Genomic DNA, 13,980 nt, shown 5'->3' on the forward strand with positions numbered 1-13,980 from the left:
TTTCTATCCCCCCTTTTAAAATCTCCCCACTTTCTTCTCTAGGCAGGTACCCTTTACCTTACCCCATTTGTCCCCTGATTCGTCTCTCTTATTTTTAGCTGCTTTGCCTGGAAGGAAGCTAAGAGTAAATGCATTGTCGGTATCTACATACTGATAACCCAAAGGCGTGTTTTCAGGAGGCAACTCGACTTTCTTGTTATTTCTTGAAGACGTTTCGCTTCTCATCCAAGAAGCTTCTTCAGCTCTGACAGGATGGTGGGGAATGGAAGGATTTATATTCCTTGCAGACAGCTAGTCTTTTGCATCCTTTTAGAGGGCCGTTGAGGCCACTTGTAAGTTTATCTGTGTCCTGGAGTCATCTGAGTGATGCTCCTAGTTCCTGCAGTACTCAGGTTGTTAGATACTCATACCAACTACAGTGGTTTCCACCAAGGTCCTCTGTTCCGGCGGGGACAGAGGTTTAATCCTATTGGTCGAAGGGTCTGACAGCTCCCTATAAAAGAGCTGCTGTCAGACTCAACCTTCGCTGGATTGTTCTCACTTGTTGTGTTATAATAAAGAGCAGTTGTTACCGTTAAGCCTGTGTGTGCCTATCCATTACCCAATCTAACACAGGTGACCCTGAGGACACAGATAATCCTCCAAGCATTCCAATTACTGCAAGGATATTCTGCAAGGAATATAAATCATAGGTAATAGATATGTCTTTGGATTTCTTTTAAAAAATGGTGTTTCTTACTTTCCTTTTTTTTCCCTATTCTTATTTTGGAGGGAAAATTCAGGGTTACCTTCCTTTCAGACGACTGCAGGACTCAAAAATCATCTAATCATCTTCCAATAAGCATCGCAAACCACCCTTTTATGTTCTCTTCGATTCATTTTTAAGTTTCATCAGTGTTCCTATATTTTCTACCCAATTAGTAAAGCCAGCTCATTAAAAAAAAAAAAAAAACAACTCATGAACTTCATCAAACCTCTCAGGAGGTGTGGAAAGCATATTCAAGATTATGCCCCCTTACTCCATCATTTTGAAAGCTAGTGATAAATCAAACTGCCAGTGAGTTAGTTCTTCTGGAGTGTCTTTGCCATATTTTTTTTAGTTGGGAACCTATGCCTTTAATAAATACGTTCAGTGTAAGAAACTCATTAAAAAGGGATGGTTTAAACATCCTGTTTAGAGAGTATCCCTGTTTGATCTCTGAATTACCTACTTCAGGCTACCAATTAGTGGAAAAGGAGAGTGTTAACTACAAAACTGAGAAACATTACCTTTATCTTGTTTAAATGACCCACAAAGAGCACGTCTGTTCCATTAACAGAAGCTAAATGTGGATGAGTAGATGGCTCATGAAAGTAGATAATGAAATTGTACAAAAAAAAGTACTCTAGGTCACAATTTTTTTTTACGGAAACATATTCTATTGCATTAAACTTGCATTAGCCAATGGTCTGTTTTGTATGAGTTGTGGTGGCGCAGTGGTTTAAATGCAATACTGCAGGCTAACTCACTGCTCACTCCAGGAGTTCGATTCTGAGTGGCTCAAAGTTGACTCAGCCTTCCATCCTTCCAAGGTCAGTAAAATGAGGACCCAGATTGTTGGGGAAAATATGCTGACTCTGTAAACCGCTTAGAGAGGGCTGCAAAGGACTGTGAAGTGGTATATACGTAAGTCTAAGTGCGATTGTTATTTGCTGCAGAGGACACAAAGGTGTTCTCACCCAAGAGCTGGAAAGCTGGGTGTAACCATTCAAATTTACTATGAGACTGTTGAGACTGCTCCCCAGCATTATCAGATTATCTCTCATTATCTCTTTTGGGTGGGTGGGAAAGTTGATGGTACTTCTGAAGGAAGAACTAAATGATAACTGCCCATAGCATATTTGGGGAGGAAGATAAGATTGGAAACTGGCACACTGCTTTGAAGCAATGAATCTACATGTATTTTCAAAACTCTAAACAAACTTTTTAAATAATAGATGAAGCAAGAACATTGGCTCCGGGCTTAATAAATGAAACTTCTGAAGTTTATGAAGAAGCTGTAATCCATAACTTCGACTAAATAAATTGTATTAACACGAGGGAAATAATGACAGAGGTTTCTCTCAAATAAATCATATTATTTTGCTTACCATGTCTTCTTTTGGAGGATAATAATTTTGTTCTTTCAAGGCAAATATATGGCCAAAGAGCTGCTGGTTCTGTTCTACAGAGGAATTATTGAGTCTGTCGACTGTACCTCCATAACTGTCTGGTTTGGCTCTGCAACCAAACAAGACAAACACAGACTTTAGTGGATAATTAGATCTGCAGAGAAAAACAATTGCTACCAATCTGCCTTCCATCAAAGACCTGTATACTCCATGAGTCAAAAAGAGGACTGTGAAAATATCCACAGACCCCTCACATCCTGGACATAAATTGTTTCAACTTCTACCCTCAAAACAGCACCATAGGGCACTGCACACCAGAACAACTAGACGCCAGAACCCTTTTTCCCTGAATGCCATTAGTCTGCTAAACAACTAATTATCACAACACTGTCAATAATTTACTAAGAATGTATTACTATTATTCTTCTCTTCCTTCCTAGTACCTATCTCTTTCCACTTATGACTATAACCATGTTGCTTGTATCTTTAAAATGTATATTGTTTTATTTGTTTCCTAGTATAATTTGATTGCTTATTAGTAACCTATGACTATCACTAAGTGTTGTATCTTATGATTCTTGATGAATGTATTCTATTTTATTTTTCTTTATGTACACTGAGAGCATATGCACCAAAGACAAATTCCTTGTGTGCCCAATCACACAATCCTATTCTATTCTACTCTATGCAGACATTAAATTTTTCCCATGAAAAACATGGGGTTTCACCTTAAATCCAAAGATAAGCAATGCAACATTTTTGGGGAGAACCACATCCTATGAAGGGACAACATGGACCTAAAGACACAAACTTAGGCAGAGAAACGAGCAGTCTAGCCACAAGATCTCATAGAGTGAAAAGAACATGGCAATCAATAATAGGGCTACAAATGGACGACAGCATGTGGCCCTGCCTTATACATTTTGCTTCCTTTTAGAAAGCCAAACCAAATAAACCACATAATAGCTTTGTGAAGTATCTGAACCTTCTCTGTATCTGCCTGATTTTTCTGATACACAGCTGAAAACCCACTGAATCTTCTATGTAGACATGGTGTCATCACCAAAGTGCCCTACCTTTTCTACCATGGTAGAAGAAACCTCTGGGAACAAAGGAATCTCAAACCTCCAGGGCCAAGCTGCTGAGATGCAACTTAAAACAAACAAACAAATGAGATTGAAATTAAAGACAGACAATAGCTGTCTCTTCCACTAAAAATGTTAATTGTTCAGTATTGATAAAATGATTTTGTGTGGCTGTGAAGATAGATAGATAGATAGATGATAGATAGATAGATGATAGATAGATAGATAGATAGATAGATAGATAGATAGGTAGATGATAGATAGATAGATGATAGATAGATAGATAGATAGATAGATAGATAGATAGATAAGTAGGTAGGTAGGTAGGCAGGTAGGTAGGTAGGTAGGTAGGTAGGTAGGTATGTAGGTAGGTAGGTAGATGATAGATAGATAGATAGATAGATAGATAGATAGATAGATAGATAGGTAGGTAGATGATAGATAGATAGATGATAGATAGATAGATAGATAGATAGATAGATAGATAGATAGATAGATGATAGATAGATAGGTATGTAGGTAGGTAGATAGATGATAGATAGATAGATGATTGATAGATAGATAGATAGATAGATAGATAGATAGATAGATAGATAGATAGGTATGTAGGTAGCTAGATAGATGATAGATAGATAGATAGATAGATAGATAGATAGATAGATAGGTAGGTAGGTAGGTAGGTAGGTAGGTAGGTAGATAGATGATAGATAGATAGATGATAGATAGATAGATAGATAGATAGATAGATAGATAGATAGATGATAGATAGATAGATAGATAGATGATAGATAACAGCCTATACTAAATCGATGCTAGATAAGAGTCAATGGAACTCAAGGGGAGCTGAGCTTGGATTGTTTGTGAGAGCATATTGACTCCAAACTGATAACTCTCTTAACGTCACCCTCTCTTCTGCTCCTACATACAGGTTGTTTTCCATTTGTTTTTCATAAAAATCTGTACTGAAGGGGAGCCTAAATTGTCTTCTTAATTCTATCTAAATCTAAATCAAGATGTATTCATTTGTGTCTCTGGCTTCTTGAACAGCAAAACCTCAATCCCCTCTATCATCTCTGCCACACCCTTCCAATTTGGCATTCATTAATTGGCATTTAACTTTCAAGGCGACCATTCAAAGAACACCACTGTAATTATATATCCCACAAGCAGGGACCGTGCCTTGCCTTAAATTGTGAAACCTTACTTTGTGGCTCTGTTTTCTGCAGCTGATGCTGTGTAGACATGGAAGGGAGTGTCACCAGTCCTTTAAGGAGCAAATAACCATGCAAGTTTATTCTTAAAAATAAAGCACAGCCCTTATTATCAAAACCAACAATGTTTAGTGGAAGTGTAACTGGTGTACACAAAACCACACCTAGAAGCTCAGATTTCTTAAGTATAGTTGTGCATAAAGTGTTCTTCTTCCCATTTTATTATAACTGGCTTCCCCCCTGTCAATTCCTAAAATACTAGAGGTTTTTTTTTCCCTGGGAAAAAAAAATCTAAAATTACACATCTATCAATGTGGTATGTTATATTTAACATTTGCAGAGGTCTTATGTTTTTGACTAGATCACTTTTTCTTCAACTGTTTCATCTTTCATTCAAATTTGTTGTAGGATTTATTTATCTTCATTTCTTCTTTCTCTCATCTCATAGAGTTCTTTAAGGTTTTAACAAGCCTCTTTGACAAATGCAGTAGGATAAAACTATCCAAGTCACTCTCTTAATTTGTCATCTGTATTTCTCTTCAGTCATTTTTTTCTAGATGCAAAATAGCAGACTTGGAAGAGACCTTGAAGGTCTTCTAGTCCAACTCCCTGCTCAAGCAGGAGACCCTATGCTGTTCCAGACAAATGACTGTCCAGACTCTTCTTCAAGACTAATGATGATGGAGTACCCATAACTTCTGGAGGCAAGCTGTTCCACCAGGTAATTGTTCTCATTGTCAGGAAATTTCTCCTTCGTTCTAGGTTGGATCTCTCCTTGATTATCAAAAACTCCTCTTGATATCTACCTGCACCTCCAGAATATTGATAATAATTTGACAGACTTTTAACTGGTTTTTCCAGTTGCAATGTATGGCTGTGAGAGTCATTGAAGCAGTCGGTGTGAGCTTAAATGGACTCCAGAAGATGGTAGAGGACAGGAAGACCTGGAAGAACATTGTCCATGGACTCACGATGGGTTGGACATGGCTTCGCAACTAACAACAACAAAATTTTTTAAATTGCCCTTCATGAAGGAGAAAGAATATAATTTTAGAAATGAGAGGTATGAAAATCTCCAGAGGTATAATTCAGTTTGAAGATTCAAATCAATACGAAAGCTCTATCCAGTTTGACTGCTCAGGGTGATTCATACAATTAACTGACTCCAGAGGTCTGAATTGATTTGGACCATCTCTCCACCTCTATTCCAGTTCCATCCATTCCAGTAATTAAATGTATGCACAGATATATAGAAGGTGATTGAATTGATTCAGTTCAGTGAATCCAATCAATCTATTCATCTACTTCTTTGAATAAATCCTATAAACCAGCCTGAAATGATTCAGAGGGTAGAATATTAATGTAAGCCTAATATACATTTCATTTCTGGTGGCAGGAATTTGTAAGACAAACCTTAAGTCCCCTTAAAAGCAGCAGCAGGTTTCTTTGTGTGTATGAGAAAACAAGCAAGGTAGTGGTCACAGCATTGTACTCTAAAGTATTTTCTAGCATTGGCAGACAAACAGAAGGGGTGGGACCTCAGTCATAAGAACATAAGAACATCTGTTGGATTGGACTCCTGGTTCTGTTCTGCCCTAGGTTTGCCCCAAAAGCACGAAGCAGATTCCTGGTGCTGACAAAACCCTTTTTATTAAACAAATGTGAATTCCTCTTATTCACATCCAACAAAGGCCTGGTAAACAGTCTTTCAAAGGTAAATGCATGACCTCAGACCTTATCTAGCTTGGAAAGCTGCCATGTAAATATTGTCCAAATGAGGTGCTGTGCAAGGAAAGACTTGGCACAGAGTCTCTGAGATTCATGGACAGATCTTCACGCTCCTGAAACGAACGAACGAACGAACGAATTGTTTCCTGCAAATGCCCACTCCCCTTTCGCTCCTCTTTTATTTCCTACGGGAGGGGCCATTCACCATCCACATGTGGCTTTACTCCCAAGTCAACCCTGATTTCTTAGCCATTCTTTTCTCCTGGCGGCTCTGTGCATGCGCGCAATGGGAACAGGCTCCAGCTGTTCCTCTGCCTCACTTCTGTCCAGTTCCGAAGGCGGCTGAGAATTGCCAGGCAGCCTTGGTCCCATCTCTGCCTCTGACACAGAGCCTTCATCTGAGCCTTCCCCAGCCTCCAGGACTGTTCCTCCCTAACCTCCTCACTGTCTGACCCTGTTCCCACCACAGGTTCATCTAGTCTTATCATTTCTTTTTCACAGTTGCCATCCACCTTTACAAGAAGCCTACTAATCTCTGAACAGATGACCATTGCAGAGGCCACCACAATGTCAATATCACAGGCTCCCATGGCTTTCATGAATTGGCCCAACCCTTCCCCCAAAGCCCGCTAGACTGGTAGCCAGCTCCATATCTTGTGGTTATGAATTCCAAGATTTAATTATGTGTTGTGTAAAAATACTTCCTTTTCTCTGTCCTAATCAGTTTAGAATTCAATTCCTATGGTGATTCCTTGGCCACCGTCTTTCCTGTTTTTCTCTTCGGCAGCTTGCAAGCCCAGAGTCTGCCATTGACTGAGACGATCTGCCCTTAAAAGCCTCTTTGTTCCAGTCTCCAGTGGAGGATTTGGACTACCAGAATACAAATGGAGCTTGGATGAACGTTAGAGAGAAAGACAGGGTATCCCCAGGAATTAAACTTGTTCTTGAAATCACTATTCCAAGTTGCCTCTTTCTCTGGGCATCCACCTGCCCAAGAAAGAGACTATGGTCCTGATGCTGAAAGGAAGTTAAAAGGAAAACCAAAAGATGAGTGAGAGGAGGGGAAAGGAAAGGAAAGAAGGAAAGGAAAGGAAGATTGCGAACTCTCAACATCCAACCCTCCACAGGAATGCGGTGTACAAAACTCTTGGCTCATTAAAATGAGTCTATTGTTTTTCTTTTAAAAGATAGAATTAAGATTCCAGGCTCTTATCTCTTTGATAACATCCCATATTTTCCTTCTTCGGGAATTATTTAATTACCCTGCTTTCCCTGCTTTTGAGATGGTAACCGTTTCTCATTTCTTGACTTGGTTGGAGAGTAGCTGAAGAAGTTTGTTATTCTTGAGACTGGTTTTCATACATGTCTTTTCTTGATTTTTTTTTGTCTTGAAATTTCCTGAACCAAATTTTGATTGGAACCATGCCAGGCTTTTCAAACTGTTTTACCCCACAAGATACACTTGCAAAGGCATCAACTTCCCTTGAGCAGAGTATTTTTCATGATCCCATGCACTTGAGCCTAAGAACCAGATTTTTCCACTGAAAATGTTTTAAATAGATAGTGGAGCTCTCTTTTTTGGTTCCTCTCTTTATTCCCTTTGCCTTGTTCCGGAGACTTCTTTCTTTCTTTCTTTCTTTCTTTCTTTCTTTCTTTCTTTCTTTCTTTCTTTCTTTCTTTCTTTCTTTCTTTCTTTCTTTCTTTCTTTCTTTCTCTCTCTCTCTTTCCCTGTTTCTCTCTCTTTCTTTCTCTTTCTTATTCCCCTTTCTTTCTTTCTTTCTCTCTCTCTCTCTCTCTCTCTCTCTCTCTCTCTCTCTCTCTCTCTCTCTCTCTTCTCTTTCTTATTCCCCTTTCTTTCTTTCTTTCTTTCTTTCTTTCTTTCTTTCTTTCTTTCTTTCTTTCTTTCTTTCTTTCTTTCTTTCTTTCTTTCTTTCTTTCTTTCTTTCTTAAGATTTTACGCCCAAGCCTGCATTAATCCACTTTGACAGGCAAAGTCTCCTGCTTCCAAATACATAGCTTTAAAAACAACAATTTAGCCGCTACCTTCTGAACTTCAAGCTCTGTGTAAGGCTTGCTTTGCTCTCTGCTCTTCAGTCATCTTTAATGAAGGAGGAGGAAGATTGAGTCTTAGGACTCCTCTGAGAAAACATTTCCCTCAAGTGATGTCTCAGAAGGCTTAATCAACTGCAGTATCATGGCTTAATTTTTCACATTAATTCACCAGCTTTAGGGCCAAGAATAGCAGTATTTTTTGAGTGGTGCAACTTTTTATTTTTTTTTAAAGCCAATGGCCAATATCAATGCTCCGCAGAAAAATGATCCTACATGTTTTTTTATAGGTTTTCATTTGATTTAACAAAAGAGAATTTAATTTTGAAAATTATTTTATATGAGAACTTTATTTTCTTTCTTTCTTTCTTTCTTTCTTTCTTTCTTTCTTTCTTTCTTTCTTTCCTTCCTTCCTTCCTTCCTTCCTTCCTTCTCTCTTTCTTTCTTTCTTTTTCTTTCTTCTCTCTTTCTCTCTCTCTCTTTCTTTCCTCCCTAAATCCATCCTTCCCTCCCTCTTTCTTTCTTTTTTTCTCTTTCTTTCTTTCTTTCTTTCTTTCTTTCTTTCTTTCTTTCTTTCTTTCTTTCTTTCTTTCTTTCTTTCTTTCTTTCTTTCTTTCTTTCACGTAGTGACTTTCAACAGGGTTATGCAGAAGTACATTTCACTATATTCCTGTTTTCCAGCTGACTGCATCCTCCTTGGTTTTCCAAGTTTAAAATCCCACAGAAAGACTTAAGGAAAGAGTTTCTTTCGGCATTTTTCGGTGAGGGCAGCTAGACAGTTTTGGACTGATGTAAAAATATTTAACAAAACATAGTTGCCAATAATGCTGTTTATCACCTTTAACAGCCAAATAAGGGCTCCTAAGGAACTTTTCAAATACTCTGAGAAAAAGGTAGAGGAAAAGAGGACACGGTGGCTCAGTGGCTAAGATGCTGAGCTTGTTGATCAGAAAGGTCAGCCGTTCGGTGGTTTAATATTATTTGCAATATCTGGCAATTCAGGAATAGAACATTGTGTCCCAACTCTGGCCCATGCCACACCAGGGGTGATTTGTTTGTGTGAGAAAATATCCTGTTCTGAAAGTAGTTTGACATGTTCAGATTGATTTACTTCCAGAATCTGCAGATCGTCTTAAAATGGCACAGGCCAAAGAATGAAGAGGAACATTCTGGAGTTTCCAGGAATGATCTGTTCCTCAATCATGACATTTTCATATCATTGGTATAATGGCTGAATAAATAATGGAGTGAGCTCCCATTATTTGTCCCAGCTTCTGCCAAACTAGCAGTTCGAAAGCATGTAACAATGCAAGTAGCAAAATAAGGACCAACTTTGGTGGGAAGGTAACAGCATTCTGTGCGCCTTCGGTGTTTCGTCATGCCGGCCACATGACCACGGAGACGTCTTCAGACAGCACTGGCTCTTTGGCTTTGAACTGGAGATGAGCATCGCTTTCTGGAGTTGGGAATGACTAGCACATAGAGTATGTGGAAGGAGAACCTTTACCTTTAGAGAGGAAGAAAGCTTTTGAAAATTCTATAGGAGACTTCAGGGAGTAATTAAATTAAATTAATATAATGGTCATGTCTTCTTACTTATAACCCTGTCCACTATTCACTGAGGGACCATACATGACTGCCAGCTTAGTGTTCCTAACTTCAACTGTAAAGTTGTATTCTCTGGAGGAATAATTTGAGTCAATTATTAATATTCTTAGGGAATTCCATCTAAATTGCTGATAGTGTAAGAAGACCTTGCTTAGATTTTGAAACAGGAGTGAATTTTTTGCAACTCATCGTAAGAGATTCATAAATGAATTAATAGGTATATTGAGTGGAACAATCATCCAAAATAAGGATCCAAGGAAACAGCATTTGTTCCTTCCGGATTTTTAAATAAACTTGCATATGTCCCTGTCATAAAATCTGTATCCTTATATACTAAAGTTTTGTATATTTTGCTTTGCTGGCTAAGGTAAAAGAGCAATATATAAGCATATGTTCAAAGTTCAAAGTTACACAATGGCACTAAAAAAAGTGACTTATGACCGTTTTCACACTTAATGACTGTTGCAGCATCCCCATGGTCAGAGGCTTGGCAACTGGCATGTATTTATGACGGTTGCATAAATGTCCCATGGTCATGTGACCACTTTTTGCAACCTTCTGACAAGCCAAGTCAATGGGAATGCCAGATCCACTTAACAACCATGTTGCTAAGTTAATAACTGCAGTATTCACTTAAGAACTGGGGCAAGAAAGGTCGTAAAATGGGGACCAAGTTCACTTAACACATGCCTCACTTAGCAACAGAAAAGTTGCGTTCAATTGTGGTCATAAGTCCAAGACTACCTGCGTGAGAGCATAGTACCTATTTCCAGTCCATTCATTTGCTGCCCTCTACCGTATAACTGGAAAAAACAAAAGTTAAAACATTCACTGTCATTCCACCTTAAGATAAAAGTCATTGGTTTTCCTAGGCTGCTATCGTGTGGTCACGTTAAGGAATAACAGCAAGGAATTTTCATCTGTAGCTGTATTTGAAAAGAATATGGAGAATTCAATAGTGCCAAGGTATCATCCTTGATTAGAACTTTTGACTTCATTGATGAAAATGTAATTTAAAATCATAGGACACACCTATCTCTCCCCTGGGACAATTATGATTACTAACAAATTAGAAGAGGACAGAAAAATATATCTCATATTGGTTCTCACATTTGTGGGCAGAGAAATTGACATTTTCCTCAGAAAAAAAAGTTCTTTGACAATTTCTTAATGACAGAATACCCCTTTAGTAATGACTACAGGTTCCAGAGAACCATTTAGTTATACTTATTGATTTGCAAGTCAGCTTACCGGAAGTAAAAACATTTGCGCACGTTCCTTTCGTAAGTTTCAAAATTACTGACAATTTTTTCAGGTTGCCTAGGGTACAAATGCATAATACCATAATACTTGCAAACTTGACCACCAGACTTAAAAAGGCAACTCCTTTTTGCCTTAGATATAGTAATTAATATATTAACAAACTAAGCAGATCAAGTAAGAAGCTCGTAGGCCAATTGCATGCAGGATGGTTCTAACCCAACCACCACTGGCATATGACTGAGCATTAAATTCATATACAGAACACATACTTTCTCCACACTGATTAGAGTACTTTGAGACATAACCTTATGTTTGTATTTTTAGAATGCCTGCCGTCCCTTCGAGATTACCAAGTACGTGTATGACTTTCATGATATTTATAGAACCAAAGACGCAGCTTCTGCAACTTTTAGAGCCAATAAATAAGTCCTGAGGGAATAAGTCTATAATAGGTTGCACAATTTTAAGAGGGGACAAGAACTATGCATGATGTCCAGCTCAAGTGCGTAGATCAAATGTCCTTGGGGATCAAAGGTTAAGTTTTGAATAAACTTTAAGAGCATGTTTTAGCTTGAAGGTCAAGGATTTCTGGCAGGGGTGGGCTTCAAACATTTTATCAAGGGTTCTCTGCCCGGTTGCTGACTGAGTGTGGTCATGGCGGTCGTGGTCTAGTCGGCCTCGTGTATGGCCGTGGCAGGGATCCCACTACCGAACTGGTAGTGAAGAGAGTAGAATACCATTACTGCCAAACATCAGAAAAGAGTGTTTTTCTGCATCAAAAATTGATTTTTTTGGTTTGTTTGTTTGCTTTTGTGTGTTTGATACCATAGATCAGTGTTGGCATACCTTTTTGGCACTGCATGCCAACACAGGAGTATTGGTCGGAAACCAGAAGAGCAGCCATCTGGCGCACATGTGTGTGTTGGGAAGATGATGCTCCAGTTTCCGGCGTGTGCATGTGCTCTGGCTACCTTGTTTTCCAGTTTCTGGCGTGCATTTACATACCAGCTGGCCTGTATGCATGCATGCACCAGAAACCAGAATATCATCATCTCAGCACACCGGGTGGCTGCTCTTCCAATTTCCGGTGCTCCCATGCATATGAAGACTAGCTGGCAGGTGCGCCAGAACCTGGAAGAGCAACTGGCGATGGCTGGCGTGCCCGGAGAGATGGCTCTGCGTGCCACTTCCAGCACATGTGCCATAGGTTCATCATCATGGCTCTAGATCAAAGAATGATGAAGGTAAAGATAAAGGTGTGATGAAGACCAAATATTGAAGTAACTCCTGGATTGTAATAATTGCAAATACTCAGCCTTGGCCTTGGCCTTCCTTTTTAGTGTGTTTGCCTCTTTCCCCAAAGCTTCAAAATACTCCCCAGTTTCTGTTCTACACATAATCAATCAAGCTCCGAGCTCCTAATCTTGCTAGGAACTTTCGTTCTCTCTATTCATTCCATTCACTGTCCTTGGCTTGGGGAGGAGGATGAATAGCCTGTCCTATGTTATAGCAGATGCCATTTTACTTTGTTTTCCTGAAAGCAAATCAGAGTTAGATTACAGGTGACATTTCTTTCTCGAGCCCACAACAGCCAGACAGATGCACTGGCATTTTCATATGGGAAACGAGTCCTCCAAACCCAATGCAAACTTCATGCATATTCCTGATTCAACCCCTCTATGCAGCCCCCAGCTACCTGTGTCCATCTGTTCAATGCTTTTGTGCCAAACTGTAACTTAATCAGTAACTTGTTCTTAAGGTTTTGTTAGAGGAGCACAAGGCAAGGATAACCAATTCTGCATGGCAATCACAAAACCATTGGCAAGAGCCATACATTCACTTGATGGAAGAGTAGAGGCATTTCCCCCACTCCTTTCGCTTGCTTACAAAGGAAGTAAGGTTGAGACATGAGGAAGAGGAGGCTAGAAATGTAATACTTCAGTAATCCAAGAGGAAATGATGCTTTTTCGATCCTTATATAGAACTTGGATGAGTACTTGAATTGCGCTTCAGTGCAAACAATAGGATAACACATCTTTCATACATTTCCCTGAGGTCCTATTTATATTTAGATCTCATTTAATAGATCACTTAACCCACATCTTTCCTGACATTTGTACGGTCCTAAATAAATTTTAGAGGGACTAAAATTTGGTGGCTCAGTGGCTAAGACGCTGAACTTGTTGATCAGAAAGGTTGGCAGTTCGGTGGTTCGAGTCCCTAGCGCCACGTAATGGAGTAAGCTCCCGTTATTTGTCCCAGCTTCTGCCAACCTAGCAGTTCAAAAGCATGTAAAAATGCAAGTAGAAAAATAGGAACCACCTTTGGTGGGAAGGTAACAGTGTTTCGTATGCCTTCAACATTTAGTCATGCCGGCTATAGGATCACAGAGATGTCTTTGGACAGCGCTGGCTCTTTGGCTTTGAAATGGAAATTAGCACCACTTCCTAGAGTCAGGAACAACTAGCACATACGTGTGAGGGGAACCTTTGCCTTAAATACATTTTATTGTTTGTAAGCCCAGGCTAAGGAAATTGATTCACTATTATATTCTTGGTATTATTCTCTGGCCTTGGTTATTTTCCTGCCTATGTTTAGTTACCAGGTTGGGAACCATCATCAACAATACCTTTGCCATGTTACTTAACTTGGTAACAAAACATCTTCAGAAAAATAGCCAAGCTCTCAAGGATACCAATAATCCAGCAGTCTTGAGCTGCATGTATTGACTACTCCTGAGATTAATTTGTTTACATAAGAAAGGCAAATTAAGATTCTTTTAGCATAAAACAGATTGCAGGGAGCAGTGAGATGATGGTAGATAAATCAAAAGGAAGGGTAAACGGGTGGTGACTTTCAGTTTTTATAACTTGAGAATGTCTAAA

This window comes from Natrix helvetica, assembly GCF_964273705.1.
Source record: "Natrix helvetica genome assembly, chromosome: 10".
NCBI classification, from domain to species: domain Eukaryota; kingdom Metazoa; phylum Chordata; class Lepidosauria; order Squamata; family Natricidae; genus Natrix; species Natrix helvetica.